This window comes from Pelodiscus sinensis, chromosome 8 (genome assembly GCF_052426305.1).
Source record: "Pelodiscus sinensis isolate ZL-2025 chromosome 8, ASM5242630v1, whole genome shotgun sequence".
NCBI lineage: Eukaryota > Metazoa > Chordata > Testudines > Trionychidae > Pelodiscus > Pelodiscus sinensis.
Window position 1 is genome coordinate 10,188,769 of NC_143059.1, and position 14,510 is coordinate 10,203,278.

Sequence of the window (14,510 nt, forward strand, 5' to 3'; positions counted from 1 at the left end):
AGGAGAAATTGATTTTATAATGTGCCAGCCAATTAATGTCTTTGTTTAAGCCCAGAATAACTGTGTCAAATCTGTAGATAAAATAGTTCTGCAAACTCTCTCTGAAACTGGTTAGTCAAGCAGTTGTTCCCAAACTTTTCGGCATCATGCCCTCCTTTTTGATTTTTGAGAACCCTCATGCCCCCCCTCCCAAAAAAATAGCAGCAAAACTTGGGGGTGGGATTGGCGGGTGTGTGTGTGTGTGTGGCTGGGTCACCTCGCGCCCCCCCCTTGGAATTTCTTCACATCCCCCAGTTTGGGAACCCATGGGTAAAATTCCTTTGTGGAAGAATGTCTCCTTTTAAATCATGATTGCATGACCAGGCAGGTTAAAATGTTTCCCTACAGCAGGGGTAGGGAACCTCAGCCCCGGGGTCCAGAGGCAGGCTTGCCAGCAGCCCCTGGCTTTCCTGGATCTGGTCCCCAATACTCAGGGCTCCCTCCCCAGCATTGGCAAACTTGGGCTGGCACTCCAACCCCCCGGCTGCACCCAAAATCTAATAGCCTGGTAAATTCTGGCTTCTTCTCAGGTTTAGGTTGGCTGCCCCTGCATTGAGGATGTGCAGGTGTATGAGCCCCTAATGTTGTGGCTTATGTGGCTGGCTCCTGCAATGGTGTCGCTTGTATAGGTGTGTGGACAGAGTTAGCAACAGGGTTTGTTGCAGGGGTAGGCTCCTGGATGAGTGTATCTGAGGTGTGAGGCTGCTGGAAAGGATTTGCTTCAAGATGGGGGTTGTCTGTAGGTGAGGCCTGGCCTGTCTCCCGAGGCCTGTGAGAGTGAGGGGTCATTTTCCAGGAGAGCTTGTAGATTGTCAATGATGAGCTGAAGGGGTTTAAATCAGTGGTGATGACCAGTGATGTTCTGTTGTTTTCCTTGTTGGGCCTGTCTTGAACTAGGTGACTTCTGGGTAACTTGTCTATCCATCTCTTGCCTCACTTCCCCAGGTGGGTATTTAAGTTTTTTATATGCCTGATAAAGCTCTTGTAGGTGTTTGTCTCCTGTCTGTGAGATTGGAGCAAATCCAGCTGTATCTTAGGGCTTGGCAGTTACTATTATGTGTTGTGTTAAAAAGAAAGTGCAGTTGGCAGCGTTCCTCGCTCTGGCTGGGAACCACCAGGGCCAGATGAACCTGGATCTGCTGCAGCCGGGGGACATGCACCCTTACCCAGCAGTGCCTGCTGGAGCTGCAGCAGCCATGGAGAAGCGCTTCTCACCTGGCCCCAATCTGCTGTGGTGAGAGAGGGCTGGGGTAGTCCTCTCACCCCGGGGCAGCCTGCCTACTGAACCCCTCCTTCCCAGCCCCACCCCAGAGAAAACATTGAGTTAAGGACCCCAACAATACTGAGTAAATCTAGTAATGTTTATAAAATGAGTCTGTGCTAAACCAAAATAGCACAGAAATCTGAATACATCCAACTGCTATATATATTTCCAAAAGCAGTGCTCTTTATGTTTGTGAGCAAAATGAGGTGAAAGAAGAATGGGGACGGTATGAGTCTGGATTGAAATATAAAGTGGTCCAAACTTTCTTCATCACATCTAGGGGGGCTGTGTGAAATGAGCATTTTGATTTCACTAATAGCTAGTGTCCATTCTCAAAACCAAATAAAACTTTTGAGGTTCTGAAATGCTCAGCTGACTCTTTCTTTGTTATTCCCACATTTTGTCATTTCTGAGTTTTAGCTGGGGATGGTAGGAAAACTCTCTAAATGCCTTTTTAGGTGGACTGTTGACATTGGTTTTCCATCAAGAATTGGACATGTCAGAAATCTCAAGAGATGTCTTCTGCTCACAAGGAAATTCAAATTTTGCAGAAGCAAAGGCAAGAGTGTGAACTTTGGGGTTTTGAGCATCAAACCTTTTGGAGGTTCATTAAACCACATCCCCAAACAAAGTGTTGCTGCTTTTCTCTTCCATTAAGAAAAGGCCTGAAATTAAAACAAAATTAAACCGTGCCCAGTAGAGATGAGCAGCCGAGTTACTGAACACATACCGCTGTTTGACCTAGGGTGCCTTGAGAATGGTTTAGGTCGCAATTTTCAGGAAGCAATTTGTTGCCATGGCTTCAGATTCCTCCCTAGTGTTTGCTTGGTAGTGGGAGGAGGATTAAGGGTTTGTAGTAAGGACTTGAAACTGTGAATATGTCCAGGAATGGAAAAGAGTGTTTGAGAACAATTTGTATTGGTTGCTTTCCAGTAGAGGTTATGCACAATTGTAAAAGATATTGTAATTGAGAATGCAGACAAATTCTTTAGATGCCTAAAATACATCAGTTAGCTACAAAACAGATAAGGATAGAGTTTGTGAACATAAGATTTTTATTTTAACGTTAAGCATTTCAGGCCTGTAAGTTTCCAGGAAAGCAGAGAAGTGACACTATTAATTGTGAGAATGATCATGGAATGTGGTGGCAACAGGCATCTGCCAGAAATGGATAAAATAAACATAGTCTCTTTCCTTCATGCTTTTCACTAGAGTATTGCAGATTCTTGCAATGAAAATGTGGTGCAGTTGAAGTGCTGACACTAAACAAAGCCAGATGTACCTCAGTAGCAAAATATCTAGAAGAAGCAGTGAGTTAGCATAGAAAGAATGTGTGGATTACAACCCTCCCCCCCCCAAACCTAACAGCCATTGGAATTCGGGCCCCGTAGACCAGCCTGTCACTACAAACCAGTTTACACCTGGTTTTGGCAGGAATGATCCCAAATCGTCACCCATTGAGTTTGTCTTCCAACAATAGAAGCTTGGATCCACAGGTAAAAAGTATCAGTCTCTGAGGTGATATCTACACTACAGGCTTCTTGCGCAAGAAGATTTTGGCAGAAGAGATCTGCCACAAAAACTTCTAGCGCAAGGGAGCGAAAGAAAGCGCTGATAGGGTATCCATAGAATGGCCACCAGGGCACCTGTGCTTTTTTGTGTGCAAAAAACCCCTGTTGCCCATCCACACACACCTTTTTGCCTAAGAACTCTTATGCAAAAAGGAGTTATTCTTTATAGAAGGAAGAATACCTACACTGGAAAACCCCCACTGTTCTTTTGTTTTACTTGCGCAAAAATGGATTTGAGGTGTGGACACCCCTTGAGTTTTTGCACAAGACCAGCCATTTTTTGCAAAAACTCTATAGTGTAGACCTAGCCAGAATGTAGTGTTTTCTTCTTCCCAGAGTAAGGAGGTAGGGTCATCATTTTACTGCTGCTTTTGACACTTTGTCTAATGTGCAGTAGAGAGGAAAAAGTACTTTAAGAGTAGTGGTGTGTTTATAGTCAGGTCTGTTAAATCATCTTTTCTTAACTACAGGTCACAAAAATCTAACTTGGAAACAGTCTGGCCCCTTTCCATGTGCTTGGAAAGGGTATTTTACAATCTCAGCTCACATTTATTTACTCTTCAGATCATCTCTTTTAAAAAATTTCATGTTTCATAAGATAATCTTGAACATTTCACATTGGATAGCAGTTCAGGCTCGGAGAGATGGGAAGCCCATGGCATTACCTTTCTATGACTTCAATTACAGGGTGGGTAAAGAAATGGTTGAACTTAGAAGTTTTAGTCAGAGAAATATTTACAGATGCCTAGGTCCCAAGCCTACTTGCACGGAGCTGTTCAAATTGGATTAATACAGTGGTCAGTGTGACTCCCCCACTTGTAATTCATTAAACCTGCAAAAAACTTCATGTGCATTTCAATATCCAGAACTTTGCATGATGACTCCCAGATGCTCGAAAGAAAACACTGTGCAGATGATGCTAGATTAACAGATGACAATGGGGGACAAAACAGGGAGTATTTTGTTGTATTCTTTTAGCGTAAAGGGGGCCAATTTATTTGGGCTACTTGATTTAGATGTCAGTAAAGATACTTGACTGCTAAATATGTAGAAGGCCCAGGAGTCTCCTAAATAGATATATTACATTGTTCTTTAAAGGAGTGACCAGTTATATGCATAATTTTGTTGTCTTGGTTCAATGTAATTGGCCACTCTGTTCTGCTGCCATCCAGAATTAAATGTTTCTGTAATACATAGATGTCCCCATGACCTTTATATGATTTGTTTGTATCCTAAATTGCCTCTCATTGGCTACTCATTCTACAGCTCACCGTTCCACCAGGATCTACTGCTTGCTTTCAGCTTCTGGGTACTGATTTCAGGGCCATGAATGCTCCTACTTCTGGAAGAGGAGGCTGCTGATATGTCTCCATTAATGGACTGAAGGTGGCCTTGTCATTATGCAGTATTAACTCATAGGTCATGTCTAATTAAATTGATTACAGGCGGCGCCAACTGTGTGCCAAATCACGAGTGGTGGGAGTTTCTGTAACAGGGTTGAATGGGGAGGGCTGTGGTGAAAAAGACACGAGCACTGTGGAACTGTTCCCCTTGCACCATCTGGCTAACCTCTACTTCTCTGTCTCTCGCTCGCTTTCTTTCTCCCCACCCCGTCAGGTGAACAAGAACAACTTCTCCTTAATCCTGGAGAACGGCTGGTGCTAGCAATAAATAAATAGAAAACAACCAGGTCTGGGCTCCATTCCTGCAATCTCCTGATTACTTTGAGCTCTCTAGTGCCAATAAGCAGGATGTGAGATCCCAGCGTAATTCTCCTGTACAAATGCATTTAAACAACTAATTAAAGGGAGAAAATTATGACATGAATCAGAGTACAGCAGGGAGGGGGAGGGAGGGAGGCTGGCTGCAAATATTAGCGCACATCATTTAAAGGGAATAACTAGGAAAGAACTAGTGACTGATTTAAAATGTTGTGATCCCTGCTGTGCCTCATTTCCTAAAACCAGGATATGCTGTCTGGCGTAACATCTGTTTTTTCTATTTCTCTGCACTAGGCAAAGATCCTATAGCTGGTTTTGATTTTTGTTGGACACAGTTTAAATTTACACTTCAGTTATTGTTTAGGCTCAGTGATGTCATGCTTTGGTGTCCATTGGAATCAAAGACACCCAAATTCCTGATTTTTATAGCATTTCACTGGCATTTGAACTTAGAAAGCTAAATGTGAGGGAGAGTTAAACTTCAAAGGGTTTCTTGACTGTATTTCTGTCTAGTGCTGCTTCAGAAGTAGAATGGTAAAGGTGGCCACAAGCTGGATGTAAGGGGTTTTCTTTGTGCGCTCTCGCAAAACGCAAGGGGGAAGAAACACATTGATTTCTCCTACAAAGGGTTTCTTAAATGCACTTCTTCTAGTTGAAAATGCAGCAGTAAATGGCGCCAATGATGAGAAACAAAAACTCATTATTCTCTCCAGCTACGGCAACATAAGAGCTTTAGGCAGCATGGAAATTGGAAAAACAAACAAGCCCCAAGTTTTCTTGAGCAACTTCAGAATTTGGCAGGAGAGGGTGCTTCCATATTTTTAAGAGGCAGATTCTGCTGGCCCTGGTTTATATAGAATATTCCCTTCTTCTGTGACTACAAGCCCCATTGGTTTCTGGTAGGATGTGAACCACAGTGTGGCCTTACATTCATCTTCACGTCAGAGTAAAGTGGATCAAAATATCTTCCGTGTCAGCTTAAAGCAAGACTGGGGTGACACCTCCAACGCTGATGAGGCCATCTTGTTTTGATTGTTAGAAATCCCCTTCCCTCGCTTTTCTGTGAGTTTAATGGCTCTTGAGGAAAACAAAGGATATTCTCAATCCCTGGAGATGTTGAACTTGGTTTTTCCATTGCTCTGCCCCTTCAGTAGTCATTGACGCATGCACAAAGTACTGTAGATGGAACATCATAACTATTCCAATTTGGGGATATTTACTCTCACTGTGTTCTCCCTTTGCCCTGGTTAAGTAACTGTGCAAGGTGAAGGCCAGTATCAGCATCTTCGGTTCCTGGTCTAGTATATTTTATTTCTTGGAATTTACAGTCTAAGGCAATTATACTTGATGTCAAAGCCTCTCATACCATCAAGTCTTACAGATACAGGGCTGGATCTCATAGCTAGCTCCATTGAGATCTAAGCACAGGAGTAACAAACAAAATTATGTCCATTATTAAAATGGAATTACTTTGTAGGGTTGTCTCCACAAACTCTGGATTCCACGTCACATTCTCTGCTTCAACCAGCAGGGCCAACAGGGATGGGCTGAGGGCAGCCAGCCCTTGGCGGTGCCTGGAACGTGGTATGTCCCCCACAGTCCTTAGTGCCACTCGGAACACATGGCCCAGCGCTCCGGCGCAGCGCTCAGAAGGCAATTTACAGGGCCTGGGGCTCCAGCAGTTGCTGCTACTACTGTGACAGTGGCAATGGCTGGAGCCCCAAGCCCATCTGCATCACCAGGCCATTGGGCAATCGCCTCCTTTATTCTCCCTTGGCCCCAAAATATATTCCCAGCCGCTCTCAAATTTCTATTCTAAAACAACCCACAGCTAACAGAGATTCTTATTCCCCTATTTTTCGTGTGCTCTTGCAACAGATTATATTTGTTCCTAGTTGTCATGCTAATGTTTATTAAGCATACTATCACAGAACAACATAACTCCAGGCTGATCATGACACTGAAGCTGACAATTAGCCTGCTTTCGGCCTATGTCCTGCCCTCAGTTACCTTGTTTACTTTCATGCACGGAAACTGAGATGAGAATTTGATCCTGGGTTACTGACAGTTCAACCTCGGTGAAAAGTGCCATCAATATTCATGCCGTGGCACGACCTGACATGAGTTTCAAGAATCGCAGAGCACAAAGAAAAATCTAAAAGAAAGGCGTGGGGGGAGGGGAATATGAACATATTAACAGTGGCCATGATTTAAAATGTGCTGTTAAGTTGTTGCACATTCAGCAAATGTCTTTTAAAGAGCAATTGTATATGTATTAGGTAAATCACTGTGAGGCAAATGAAAACTTTCCAGTAAGCTAAGCGTGTATAGGCAAGACCATGTGTAATGAAAATGAAAGCAGAGAAAAAGATTTCTAGCGGCCCGATCCATAAACATTTCAGCACTGAAATATTTGCAGGTCTGGGTCCTAGCCTTGAACGCCACTTTTGTCTTGTTTCTTTGATTGAATTGAAGATGTTTCCATGCTGAGTTTCCTTTTTGTTACTTGGGACAGAACAGTGAAGGAACAGGCCACAGGAGCAGGGAGAATATTGTTTCTTCTCTACACTGACTGTAGGAGCGTGCAGGGGTGCTAGTCAGAGGCAGACCGGGAAAGAGACAGTCCATCTTCCCTAGAGCTCACCAGTCAGGCTCAGCTAGATGAGACTCCGGGCAGGAGGAAGTGGTGAAAGGCGGGAGCGGGTAGTAGTAAACTGAACAGTTGACCACCTTGTATACAGAGGTGTCTGAGTACCTGCCCAGGATGCTACAAGATAAAAGAAATGATAACCAAAAGTTAGAGGCGGATGGATGAGTATTCCTTTCCTGTAATGCAGGGGTGAGGAACATCAGGTGAATGCGGCCCCTGGCTTGCTTGGATCCCTCGAGGCTCAGCCCTCCCCCCCAGCTTTGGGGAGCCAGGGCACAAGCCTCGCCGCTGCCCCACCACGGGGCTAGAGCACACAGGATTTACTAGCCTACACCCCCGTACTCTCTGGTGCGTGAGGGAAACATAGGGAGTGTCTTTCTTCTCAGTTGGGGACCACATCAGTGAAGGGTTTTGTTTCTGGTTTTCATTGTGTTTTCTCTCTTTCGTGTCTCACTGGTGTTCAGTCCCCCGACTGATTTTTCTGTGGGTCAGCAGCCCCTGGCCCACAAAAGGGTCCCCACCCCGCTGTAATGAATGATGCAAGATAGTGACCTAAAGAGAGGCTATTTCTGATTTATGTCACGCAGGTGGTTCGTTTCAGAATGCGTCTCAGGCTGTCAACCCTGCATGCAGTGTGTAAGGTTTGGGTGACTACACACCAATAAAGCAGGCTTGGTCCGCACTGGAGTGTATAGCCAGGAGCTGCTGCAGCGTTTCTCTACTGTCTACCCTCGGCTGCAGCTTTTCCTTGTGGCAGGGCAAGGCTAAGACCTACGCTGCTAAATATAGCAGTGTAGACATGGAAAGTGCTGCTGGAGTGTGTGGAGAGCCATGCCGTGTATATACAAGTGGCATGTCTTCATGCACCTACACAGTGCCTAATTATTTCTATTCCTCCTAGGGGACAGTCAGTGTATGTTGTCTACACTCTGCAATAAGGAATGTACAGTGTGGCGGTGCACTCATGAAATAGTCTGGCTCTGAGGATTATTTCCATTTTTAATATAAAATATGAGAAAATATGAGAAAACATATTTTACTCTGGAGTGGATTTTCTCAGTGACATCTGGGGCTGGACACAGCCACCTGGAAGCATAAAGCAGCAAAGAAGTCTTAAAAAAACAAGTTTTCCGTTGACTGGGCCATTTAAAAAGTCACCCCATGTTGGGATGGCAGAAATCCACTAGAGATCGGGCGTCAAAACTTGACCGTGAGTTTCACACAGTCCTTGGAAAAGTTGTCACAGGTCAGTGACCGGAGAAAGTCCATCAAAATTAAGAAGAGGTGAACCTCAGATGGTTTCTAGGATAAGTGTCCACATGCTGGAACGATTACTGAGCCAAACTTTTTGGTGTCGTGCTCTCTAGTCTCAGCTATCTTACCTTCTCTCCTCACAGATTTACTGCTGACTGGAGCCCTGCTCTTTTTTTGACTGGTTGGTCTCCTTAGGTTTAAGAGCTGGCAGCCTGCTATGATCGTTTAGCTGCCATGTCTGGAAACCACACCACTTGTTGTGGTGCTTGTCCCCCCCTTCTCATTGTGCATAAGCCACCTCGAGAGATGGATGAGTTTGTTCATGCCTTGGCTATTAGAAGTGTTCTTCTAGTTCAGACAGCAAGATTCCAACATCCCACAATCCCACACCTGACCTGGCTGCCAATCACCTGTTCTTGGCATTTTTAGAGGGTGATGTGGTGGCCTTCTCTTCTGGTTCTTCTTCTGCTGTGGGTGTCTTGTTCACTCTTGTTGAGGCATCTGTCTTGTAGGTCTCTTCTACTCTAAGCCCTTCCTTGTTGCAGCTCTCCTTTCTTTGCTCTCAGAAGAAACGAGGAGTGTTTCTGCTTCTTGCTCTTGAAACTTTACAGCCATCTGTACCTAAGACACAGAGGACTGCAAATGTGTAGAAAGGCTGTAGTGGAGATAACTTCCCAAGTTTCATGAGGGTGCTTTTCATCAGAAGAGCTAAAAAGAATAAGGAATATAAGGACATAGAATCTGGGGGCATCTCTAGACTACGTTTTACTTTTGAAAGAAGATGAAGGAATTTGCATCTTTCTCTGATTGCTTTTTCAAAAGAGGGTTTTTTTTTTCGAAAAAGCAAGCAGTCTAGATGCGGTTCTTTAAAAAAAAAAAACCATCCTTTTTTCAAAAGAACCTGTAAACCTCATTTTTTGAGGAAGAATGTTTTTTTCAAAAAAGTTTTTTTTTCCCCCAAAAGAACCACATCTGGACTGCTTGCTTTTTCAAAAAACCCTCTTTCAAAAAAGCAATTGGAAGAAGATATGCAAACTACTGCCGAATTTGCATATCTTCTTTCGAAAGTAAAACGTAGTCTAGACATATCCTGAATGATTAACAAAAGGGATGAGTTTTCCTGGAAAGTAATGAAAGATGATGATACAGGACTAGTCCAACATGTTCATCTAGGAATGCAATAATGCAACCTGCAAATATCCACTAAAGCCGCTAACAGTTGTCTATTCTACCTCATGTAGAATACCCTTCATTTAGTATTTTATAGCTCCAAATATTTGGTGGATTCACAAAGGGATATTGATGATTCTGCCATAGGGGAGCAAAGTGGAGGCAAGGACTTTTTTTTTTACCTGTGATATTGATTTAATTGTAGTGGACAACGGCTTAATAGCACATAACAGAAATGAGAAAGAAACTCAATAATGTTCATATTTGTGACTTGAGCTTGAATTCAGATCCCAAGCAGCATAAGTTTTGCCACTATCTTTTATTAGAAGAAATGTAATTATGAAGAGTAAATCACCTTGGCTCTAATTCTAACACCATTAACAAAAGAGTAAATGCAGGACCTGAGACTAAGATGTGTGGCTTGCAATCTAGCAATTTTATTTCTGTGACAATTTTTAACCCTGCCAGAAGATGAACACGTTGGTGACTTGTGACAGGTTTCTCTTACTTCACAAGGACTTGCAGAATATGAATGCACACGCTTATTGTAAAGCATTCGGTCACAGCAGCAACCGAACAGTCAACTTTTGAAGCAGACATTAATTAAATTTCAATCAGAAAAAAAAATTAAATTAAACTGTGCATCATTCATAGTCTTGGTCTTATGATGCTGAGCAATAGCCTGCCAGCCGCTGAGTTCTTCTGGAGATCAGTGACCTTAGATTCAGAGGTGATGAGTAAATCACATATCAGTGGATGGGGCTAAGGGAGTCCGTTTGTAGCTGAAAACACTTTGAGTCTTGAAAAAGGTGCAAGATACATTAATTTAGACTCATTTCTGAGATATTGCTGATAGATGAGCCCCTCGAAAGATATTCTCAAAAGCCTTTAAACAGAGTAAGACACAGCTTCAATTTACTGCCTTTGAATTAACCCTCTGAAGTACCACTGAGTTTGAAGTCTCTTCTATAAATCAAACATTCTCCAGGCGGATCATTCTCTACAGAAGCTAGTTTATTGGCCTCTGTAATAACTATCATTACTGTTATTAAATACTGTGTTTAGTTCCAGCTCGAGGTTCTGTGAACACTCGCATCATGAGATAATAGAAAATGTAAATACACACGGTGTCATGTGTCTTGTGATGTAACCAACATTTTTGTCCAAGATGCTCTCTTCAAATCTCTCCAGAGACCCTTGTCATGGCTTCCGCATGAAGTAAGTGAAAAGACAGCATTGCGGATGAACCAAACATCAGGGACAGAAATGAATAATTGTCTTGTTAGATACTTTTCTTTTCATGTATGTAAGGGCAAATTTTTCCAAGGCTTTTTTCCACACTGCAGCTGACATGTAAAGATAAGTGAACCTGATTTGTTTTTTAAAGTTTGTCTCGGAACAGTATGCTCCATACTAACAAGTAAATGGTTTGTGTTTCAGTCTTTATTAAACAGCCAACAACAAAATGAATTGCTCTATTGACCAACAGCCAGGCCTGAAGACTGTTTCTTGATGGAGGAGGCAGTCACTACCAACTCCTGGTAATAAATACCTGATGCTGTAGGCCCACTTCTGAACATTTGCACTACTCTGTCAAGAGTACCATCCACCTGTTTTGATAGCTTTATCTCATGCTGTTTACGTATAAGGTGCACTAGTACAATCAGAAGAATTTAATCTTTTCTACCAAGCTAAGGAGGGAATAAAGACGTATCAGTTTTGCTTTCCCATCCAACTTTCTCAGTGCTTTTCTTCAGAACCGTTCATTGTTGGTAACATTCTAGAAGTATATATTGCTGCCAAACTTTCACTTGCATCTGCTGCAGTAATGAATCTAAAATCCTCAGCTCTGTGTTCCATGCTAAGTGGGAGTAGGTTTTAGTGTTAGGGTTGATAGGGAAGTAGAGGACGTTCCTAGCTTTCTCCCTTGCATGTTACAGTAATACTGTGGTTGCCTATTATGTCAGTTTAGTGACTTTTTCACCTAGTTTCCTGAGGCTCATCTTAACAACAGAATGGAGAGCTTGCTGTGGTTGCTGCTGTACGTGATTCTTGCTGGATAGCATGGTCTGGCTCTCGGAAAAGAAATGCACCGGTCTGACATTTTTTTTTCTCCCTGCGCGCAATTTGTATTGAGGCGAATGACTTGCAAACACAAGGGTGTGACGTGGAAGTGGGTCTCAGGTGGGTTTGGAAGCCCTGTGCTTTTCACTTTTAAAATAATTTTCTTTTGATTTACCAAACTTTTGAATCATGTCAGAGAAATTTACCAACTCCTTGGAAAAAAATAGAACAGCCTTCACCGTGGTGGTGGTGGTGATGATGATACTTAATGTGTTTTATTTGCCTGTTTTAAAGAAAAATTAAAAATGACCTGCTCTGAGCAAAGTTGATTTAAATAACTTCTGCTTTTATGAGTGAAGGAACCTGTTAGCTCTAGATTCTAGGGCTAATAGGTATTCATAAATGTGGATACTCCTCTTGCCTATGATCCATATCCCCAACAGAGGTGTAGCGAGGGTGTTATGCGCCTGGGGCAAAGGCAAAATTTGTGCTCCCCCACCACCACATGGTGGGGCCCCGAACCTGGTGCACGACTGAGCCCGACCCTGGGGATGGAGGGGAGATTGTATTGCATCTTTCCCTGCCCCCTCCAGTTTGGGGCTGTGCACTAACCCACTGGCAGAGATGGAGGAGACTGGGATACAGCTTGCTTGGACCCATCTGAGAGGAGACTGAGCAGAATGAGCCAAGTAATGTTGCATGCTCATAATCTGATGACCCAGCTCAATGGAGGACAGCTGGAGTGATCTGTTGGTTTCCTGTCTTGGAATAAGTAGAGGTAAGAAGCAGGTAGAAAAAAAGGCCCTGGTGGAAGTGATTAGGTCATGGGTGGGCAAATACCGGCCCATGGGCCAGATCTAGTCTGCCAGGGTTACCCCATGGTGAGCCACCACAGCTATATTTACCTGTGCCAGGTGATTGCAGCTCCTGTTGGCCACATATTGCCAATAGGAGCTGCAGGAAATGGTGTCCCACAGCTCCCATTGGCTGGGAACTGTGATCCACAGCAACGAGAGCTGCAATTACCTGCATCTCCACAGATAGGGGCAAATATAGTGTCAGCAGCCCGTCTTGAGCTAACCCTGGTGAACCGCTGCCCTTTTATTTCCCGCCCCTGGGCTAGACCAAGAGTATTTCTACACAGGTAAAAGTAGATGCGGTAGCACAGGCTAGCAATGAGAGTCAGAGCCATCCCATCCATTAGACAAATCACGGCGCTTCTGGATGGGAGAGGCCAGGGAGGTTACAGGGGGTATTACTGAAAGTGTCCTCAGTGGATGGAGAAAAATTAAACCAAAGTGAGCTGTTGAATAATGTGATCTTGAGGATTCCAGCCAGTCCCTGGGAGTTTTCTGAGGTTGTGAACTTGTTTTCATGCTTTCTGAAACTTTTTTTCTCCCCTGCCAAATCTAAACCAATCTATTTAGGTAGAAGCTGCAGCATATTTGTACTGCAATATTTTAGTCACAAATTAGGCCATAATTTAACATGAGAAAGTCTTTATGTTTAATGAGACATCTTTGAAACCTCCCGGTGATGTAAAACAAATATAATCTAACCTGAAAATCCAATCATGCTTTTGGCAGGCTCTGTTGGGTTAGTATTTGCTGTAAGCGAGAAATTTGCATTATCTATGTAAAGTTTCAAATAAAGATAAATCTATCCCAAACACCTCTCTGTAGAATGAAGCTAAGTTCACCAGTCTGCAGGCCTCTGCTTGCTGTTGGAGTTTATGGCTTGCACATGTGAAATCTGGCTTGGGAATGTGCGCATTTTCAATATGAGCTTTACTTTTTGGTCCTACTAAATATCAACTTACATCCTAACAGAACATAAATTTTTTTAAAGAGGCAAATCATATTACAGGCCTCTGGTTTCGAAGTGGCCTGTGAAAGAACTCAAATGAATTCCTACTTTTGAGTAGCTGTTTTGTCCTCTGCAGAGAAACTTGTTGGGAATTCAGTCCTCTGTGTTGCTACATGCCTACTTTGTGTCCTGAAGCAGTGGCTATGTTGATTAGGGAATGTTTATTTGAGAGAGACAAGCACTTGTGGCAGTCAGTTTTGGATTCTCATATGATTTCGTATGGTGCAATTGAACTTAAACTGAGCTCTTCCACTTCATTGCTTAGTCAGGGCTTAACAGCGACAAAGCCTAGGTTAAAGTAGCCATAGCAAATAGCTGTGACTAATTATTTGTACAGGTTTTTTAAAAATATGGACCGTGATGACTAGGTCTGATTTTATATATGAATGCAACCAGAATCTTTTTGCTGATCCAAGGAATCGTGGGTTTTTTTCCCTTTGGATTCAATGATTCAGCTGGGGAGGCTTTGCTTCATGGTACCCTACCTGTGGAGATAAGATTAACATCTACGCGGAACAGGGCATTCTCAGCTTTTGCTCCCAGGCTGTGGAATTCTCTTCCTCAGGATATTTGCATTGCGCCAACGCTAGCGTTGTTTCGGCGTCAGGCTATAGCCACCCTTTTTATTCTTGCTTTTATTAATGTTTGAGTTTGTATGTGTGTGTTCCTCCTCTCTGTATGTTTTTAGCTGAATATGTCCCTCTGGGGTCTCATATTTAAAATTTTTATATATATTTGTATTGTGGGTTTTTTTGTAAGCCACCTTGAATATTTTACATAGAAAGGTGGGATAAAAATATTTAAATAAATAAATAAATAAATAAATAAAGCCACGAGGAGTCATCTGGCACCTTACAGACAGACAAACATTTATTTGGGCATAAGCTTTTGTGGGCAAAAACCATTTTGTC